Source organism: Cyprinodon variegatus, unplaced genomic scaffold (genome assembly GCF_000732505.1).
Source record: "Cyprinodon variegatus isolate N-32 unplaced genomic scaffold, C_variegatus-1.0 Scaffold2341, whole genome shotgun sequence".
Lineage (NCBI taxonomy): Eukaryota > Metazoa > Chordata > Actinopteri > Cyprinodontiformes > Cyprinodontidae > Cyprinodon > Cyprinodon variegatus.
The window spans coordinates 11,018-17,723 of NW_015152794.1; positions in this window are offsets into that span (position 1 = coordinate 11,018).

Consider the following 6,706-nt stretch of genomic DNA (forward strand, 5'->3'; position numbering starts at 1 on the left):
TGTTCTAAATTGGCCAGCCAACTCCCCTGACCTTAGCCCCATAGAAAATCTGTGGGGTATTGTGAAAAGGAAGATGCAGAATGGCAGACCCAAAAACGCAGAAGAGTTGAAGGCCACTATCAGAGCAACCTGGGCTCTCATAACACCTGAGCAGTGCCACAGACTGATCGACTCCATGCCACGCCGCGTTAATGCAGTAATTGAGGCTAAAGGAGCTCCAACCAAGTATTGAGTATTGTACATGCTCATATTTTTCATTTTCATACTTTTCAGTTGCTACACTTGTGAAAGTAAAATCTGTTGGGCTCTTTTTGGCATCAAGACAATTATTCTTATTGCCACATTGCCAGACAGGACACCGTTAAAAAAAATTAAAAAATCATCCAAGTGACAATAACTGTACATCCCTTCACACCGCTGTTCGGGGTGTTAATAATATGTTTGAGGAGCTTAAACGGCAGTACTGTATCAGATTTATAGTCCCCATCCTGCAGATCTATTAGAATCTGTCCTTAAATTACAGCCAAATCCATTTACACAGTGACAGATAATAGCCTTTCAATAAACCAGAACTTATACGCCACATATCTTCCTAAATAACCCTTCTAAAAAAATGTTTCATGGATTTCAGACAGAACCATTAACTTATATTTTTTATATCAAACTGCACTTCCAATATTCACCACTGTTCGGCGCCAAGTACTGTTTGCCTCTGATCACAGAGAAGCAGGCTTGCTTGAAGTTGCAATGAATCATGGGATATCCAAGGCTACGCAGGATCAACTGGGCCCATCCTTATTATTTATTTGAAATCTCTTAAATGTATCAAATCATACGAATACCTGACTAACATTGTTTCTATGTTGATTATTGTTTCATTGTCATTCAGTTATTCTTTTTTTCCCTCATCAACGTTACTTTGTATTTCTATTTTGAAATCTACCTCTATATCTTCCGCAGAATTCTACTGTTGCTATTGCTTTATTTGTTTGTACTTACTTTGTTTAAATAAAGTTCATAAACAAAAAAAAAAAAAAAGAAGAAGAAGAAGGATACATTTCTCGGCGTCACTGGCTATGTTTGAATTTATGGCCCACATCTTCCAGGGACCCGGTCTACCTGGAATGGATCCTTTGAAGTCCATGAAAATAAGGAGACCAGAAGAGTTTTGGCTGTGAATTCAAACAGGTCTAGCCGTCAGCAGCTTTACCTCCGTACACTCTGTTGCTTAGCAACCCTGATAGTTGACACACAAAGCACCAAAAGAATGAATACCAAACTTTTCAAAACTTTTTCTTTTTTTTATTTATTTTTTTATTGTAAACTGAACAAAGACAACACTCATGAGAATCCAGAGTGGAATTGGTGACAACCACCAGGAGGATGAACAAATAAAAGCAAATGTAATAATATAAACCTTAGTGAGTTAAATAACATGCTGCTGTCATTTTGCACATCTCTGATATTGCTGCTATTTTTAAATATCTATGACTGTAAAAATGTCCATAGCTCTATATTGGTTATTTATTCTCCAGGTGCACAGATTTATATTATTAAAACACTTTACAGTACAGCATTTTTTTTTTTACTGAACTCTTCCCTATTATGTTATTCTTATACATTTTTCAATAATCACTTGCTGCTGTAAATTTGCCCATTGTGGGACAATAAAGAGATTTTCTGTTCTATTCTATTTAATTCTATTCTATTCTATAAAGGGGTCGAAAGATATAAGTAAATCTAAACAATGTATGTATAAAAAATATATCTGAACAATCTCTTATATTTAACATAAAAAAATCTTAGTTAAGCAAATTGCAAAATGGCAATAAAAAATAAAAATCCTATCACATGTTTAGTTCCCACAATCAATGATGTAAGTACCTCTTTTTGGTATCCATTGTCGCTAGCACATTGTACGTAACGGTTATGGTTTCAATCTACGCTCTGGATTACCCATAATTCCAAGTCGTAGTGTAAAAAATAAAATACTCAAATACATTGTTCTTTTAAGATCTTTATTATATGTGTCTATTGAAACATATGAGTGTATGTTTTACCAACCGTCTGATGAACTATATACAGTTATTAACACAGTAATTAAAAGTACCACTGTCTGCTTTGCTATTGGAGTGTTTAAACAGCTCACCACCATGTTGACATCTGCCATGTGTTGGGGTATAAATTGTGCAAAATAGCAATAAAAAATAAAAATCCTATCAGATGTTTAGTTCCCACAATCAATGATGTAACAACACAACAATAGGCCTGTGAGCAACATTATCTGGGTGGGCCACATATGAAGTACGATACGTGATAAAGGTTCAGGATACGGCGACAATTCCATAAATCGGCCAAGAAGATACAATTATGCAATTCTCAGTAGTATATGGTCCCACATCACACATGGAAAAATAGTGACTGTGCACCTTGAATGGAACCTTTGGTGACAGTGCACAACCGACTCAAAACGTGCCCCATACATACACACTTCATCATTCTTCTTCTTCACTAAACATGGATATACTAATATACTAACATACATTAGTATATTAGCACAACAAGCCATGGGGCTACCTTCACCTTCACAGCCCCCCTCCTCACCCACACTGTCTCCATTCATGTTTACTCACTGTAGCAGCAACGTCCGCCTCTCCCTCTTCAGTTCTTTGAAAGAACGTGTTTATTTTGGGAAGTTTTTTCTGTTCTTCTTCCAGCAGCTCTTCTTTGCTTTTTCTTTTCTGGAATCCACTTAAGTACCTCTTTTCGGTATCCATCGTCGCTTGCACATTGTACGTAATGGTTATAGTTTCAATCTATGCTCTGGATTACCCATAATTCCAAGTCGTAGTGTAAAAAATAAAATACTCAGATACATCGTTCTTTTAAGATCTTTATTGCAGTTTGAAACATATGAGTGTATGTTTTACCAACCGTCTAAAGAAATATACACAGTTGTTAACATAGTAATTAAAGGTATCACTGTCTACTTTGCTATTGGTGTGGTGAAATCTGCCATGTGTTCGGGTATAAATACAGTCCGGTGCGGTCAGTCACTTCAGTATCAGGAGGGTTTAAAAGGAATTTGTCGCAGGATTACATCTGCAAAGGGACATCCTAGTCTACAATTACGTAGGGGACCAACCAGGTGTCAGTGAAGGAGCCCCTAAGAGGTTGTGGGCCCATAAGCAACTGCTGTCTCTGCTTATATTAGAATCTGTCCTTAGATTACAGCCAAACCCACAGTAACAGATAAAACCGTTTAGATACCCCAAACATTACCACCACATATCTGACTCAATAACTATTAAAACAACAATTTTCATTCATTTCAAATGGAACTATTCACGGAACTATGAGAGCGGAAAATTAATTAATTAAAAAATCAATGGCCCTGGCATACTCAGGCACCGCAGATCCACAACGGAGCACGTGCCCCTGTGAAAGGGATGGCTATGAAGTAAATGGCCGATGAATCTGTCCTTCGGAGGATGCAGGCCCTGAATTCAAACTCATTATATTTCAGTGGCTGTTACACCGGCTGCCGAATTCCTGCAAGGCTGAATCCCAAACCAAATCCTAACCATCAAGGGTGTTAGGATGCGGTTGGAGACTTAGAGATATATTTTAAATCGTGTTGCATATCCCAGTTAATCTGTTTCACCTTTAAATCTGCAACTCTCCTTACTTCTCTCTTTTCTTTTTAGAAAGATTCATGAACCTCTTTACCAATATAATGATGGCAGAAAAAAAATTTCAAGATATTCTGTCTTTTCAATAAGAAATCATTTTAACCTGTAACTGGGAGTCATGGTCCTCTGAGAAGCCAAGCTTTTCTTTAACTAGTAAAGAAGAACAAACTATGTTTTCTCAAGCTTCTTGCATTATATTACTAACTTGCATAAATTTACAATCTGTTGCCATTTTAGCTGAAAAAACTGTGCATGTCTAATGAAAAGATTTTTCAGTGGTATGATCTCTAATTATTTTAACCAACCCGTCTCCTAACTTTTACTTAAACATCAAAGTAGCTGCTGGTTAATATTCACTGAGTGCTGCTCCTCCTCCATGTAGCTACTCTCTAAGCACTGAAATGCGACTGCAAATTAGATTATTAAAGCAACAGATCCGATGATGTTAGACTGAGATTCCAAACACGAGAGCAGCGGGAGAGAGGAAAAAAAACACTGACTCAAAAACGCTCTGAACAAAGATAGCTGCACCCAACCTCTGTTACCTTTGGCTAAAGTGAATGAGTGGAAAGGGGGGGAAAGCAGATATTATTGATTGGGGCCTGTCCCGACCAGTCCTTCAGAAAGTTTCACCTGTGCTAACCACTAACACAATTAAATCTTACAAGCAATTAAGTCCCACTGGCAGCTGTAGAAGGTGCCTTTATTAAAGGTGGGGGGTATAAACGAGAATGGAGCTGCCTTTTCCTTCTAATGGAATAAGAATGCGGTTGTTGTTAAGGCAACACAGTGACACCCCATGTGAGTGGCTGTAAGCTCTGTGGCACAGGGTGGCATAAAATATAACATTTGCCCCTTTCTTAAAACAGATATATACAGTCAAATAAAGCTATTTACATAAACATATCCCCAGAATGATTGACAATTTGGAGGACCACTTATTTTGATAATCCAACCGGAAACAGAGCATCCTCCACTATACCTTTAAGGCAGACTAGCTATTTCAGGTCTGAACAGCACTTAATGTGAAGGACCCTCAAAGGGAACACACAAACAGAGGGTTAGTGCTCAGGGGCCACTTTAGGATTGGGCCATACTCATTGGGTTGTCACGCTGTTTTCTGCACGCCGTGTGAGAGCCCATAGGTGTGTTATACAGAAATATATGGTGGAATAAAATGGTAGGTTTGCTAAGAGGGCTTTTAATGATTGAGTAAAAAAAAAAAAAGATTTTAAGAAGAAGAATACTTTTGAACATGTTTTCATGTTTTTCATGGCTTTGGTAATTTTCAGGACAAAAAATGAAATGAAGGGAAAACATTTTAATTTACCCTCTTTAGAAAAGAGCTGAGACGGAGTAAAAATCAACAACATAATTTATCTAAACTTTGAACAGCTTTTAGCATATTTAAAATGATAAAAAAAAAACTTCTAAAGTTCTTTTTCTGAACACTGAACAGTTTTACAACATTATCCTGAATGTTTATCAGAGTGGGGAGCTTTTTATAATCTTAATGATCAGATTTAGTCAGACAAACTGATGTGGGAAGCTCTGAAGTTTGTCTGCATCGCGGTTAGATATCGGAAATTGATGCAGAAGTTCAAATGTAACTTAAAAGTGTCGATTGAATGACGAACAGACTCCCAACTAAGAGAAAAGAACCTTGTAATCATATCTGGATTCAGGTGTACTAACTGTCACCAGCCGGGCTATACTGTTATGCAAAAGTAAACCTTCACTCTGAAGTTTCTTTATCTATAAATCAACAATAATTCAGTTCAAATCCACCATAGAACATTTCTGTATCTGTTGTGTCGTGTGTGTCAGGACTTGTTAAAACTGTTCAAACAAACATAGGATCAGAAAACTGTTTTCACTTTTACAATCTGGATAATTGTTTACAAAGCAACAAGGACTGAAAAAAGCTTTGGACTGGTTTAGGCTTACTGAGATTATAAATACAAGATTAACACAGAACATGAAATTTGAGGAAAAGTGTGACTAAAATGGCCTTTTTACAGAAGACCCTCAGCCCAGACATCCAACTGTTGGTTTTGGTTTTTAATCTTTTATTTTAGCGTAAAACACCAGAGAAGATGAACATCTTTTTGCAATAAAAATGACTAAGAAGAAAGTCAAACATTAAGTTACATCTCTGTAAATGTTTTGAAATTTGACAAAATAAAAGTGTGAAATTATTTTCTAATTTAGTTTCAATTAAAAACAAGAGAAATACTGAAATAAAAACAAAATCATATGATTTATTCCTGGAAAACAGAAATGTTGACTCGAGATTTAGACTCAGACTTCATTAGGGCTTTTTACATAGAAATAAAATAGTTTAAGTATTTCATTTTGGCTTATTCCAGTACTGGCATTAAGGGGGAATATAGGAAGAGAGGACAAGATGCTTCTTATCAAAAGTTAATTTAGCACAGGGACCTCATGACGTTCCTATCCTCCACATATGAGCTGTATGGTTGCCCACAATCTTTTGTGTGAAAGTACACATAGGCACTGCATAGCTCACAGAGTTGGACAAAAACACATTGTTTTTTAAAATTTACTGTGTGGAACTAATGCTAAAGTCTGCATCTTCATATGTTCAAGCTTTATCATGGAGGGCTTCAAACATTTGCTACAACTATGTAACTTTTGTTTTTTGACTCTCCAAAATGAGATTGATTTCTTATTTTCACTAGTCATTAGATAATTTCACATATTTTAGAGTACCGTTCAGGATAGAGTTTTTCCAATTTAAAACTTTTTCTTTGATATCTTAGAAGTAATTACACATGGTCAGAAGAAGCCGATTCTATGATAAATGGCTCAGGGCAGCAAATCAAGATATTACACATACAAATCCTCTCTAGTAAAAATGACGTGTGTAAAGAGAGCCAACCGAGAAACTGCTTGATTTGTAACCAATGATTTGTCTGTATTTCTGGGTGTTGAAGCATAAATACATCAGACTTAAAGCTGCAGTCTGTAACATTGAGAAGAGAGCAGACTTC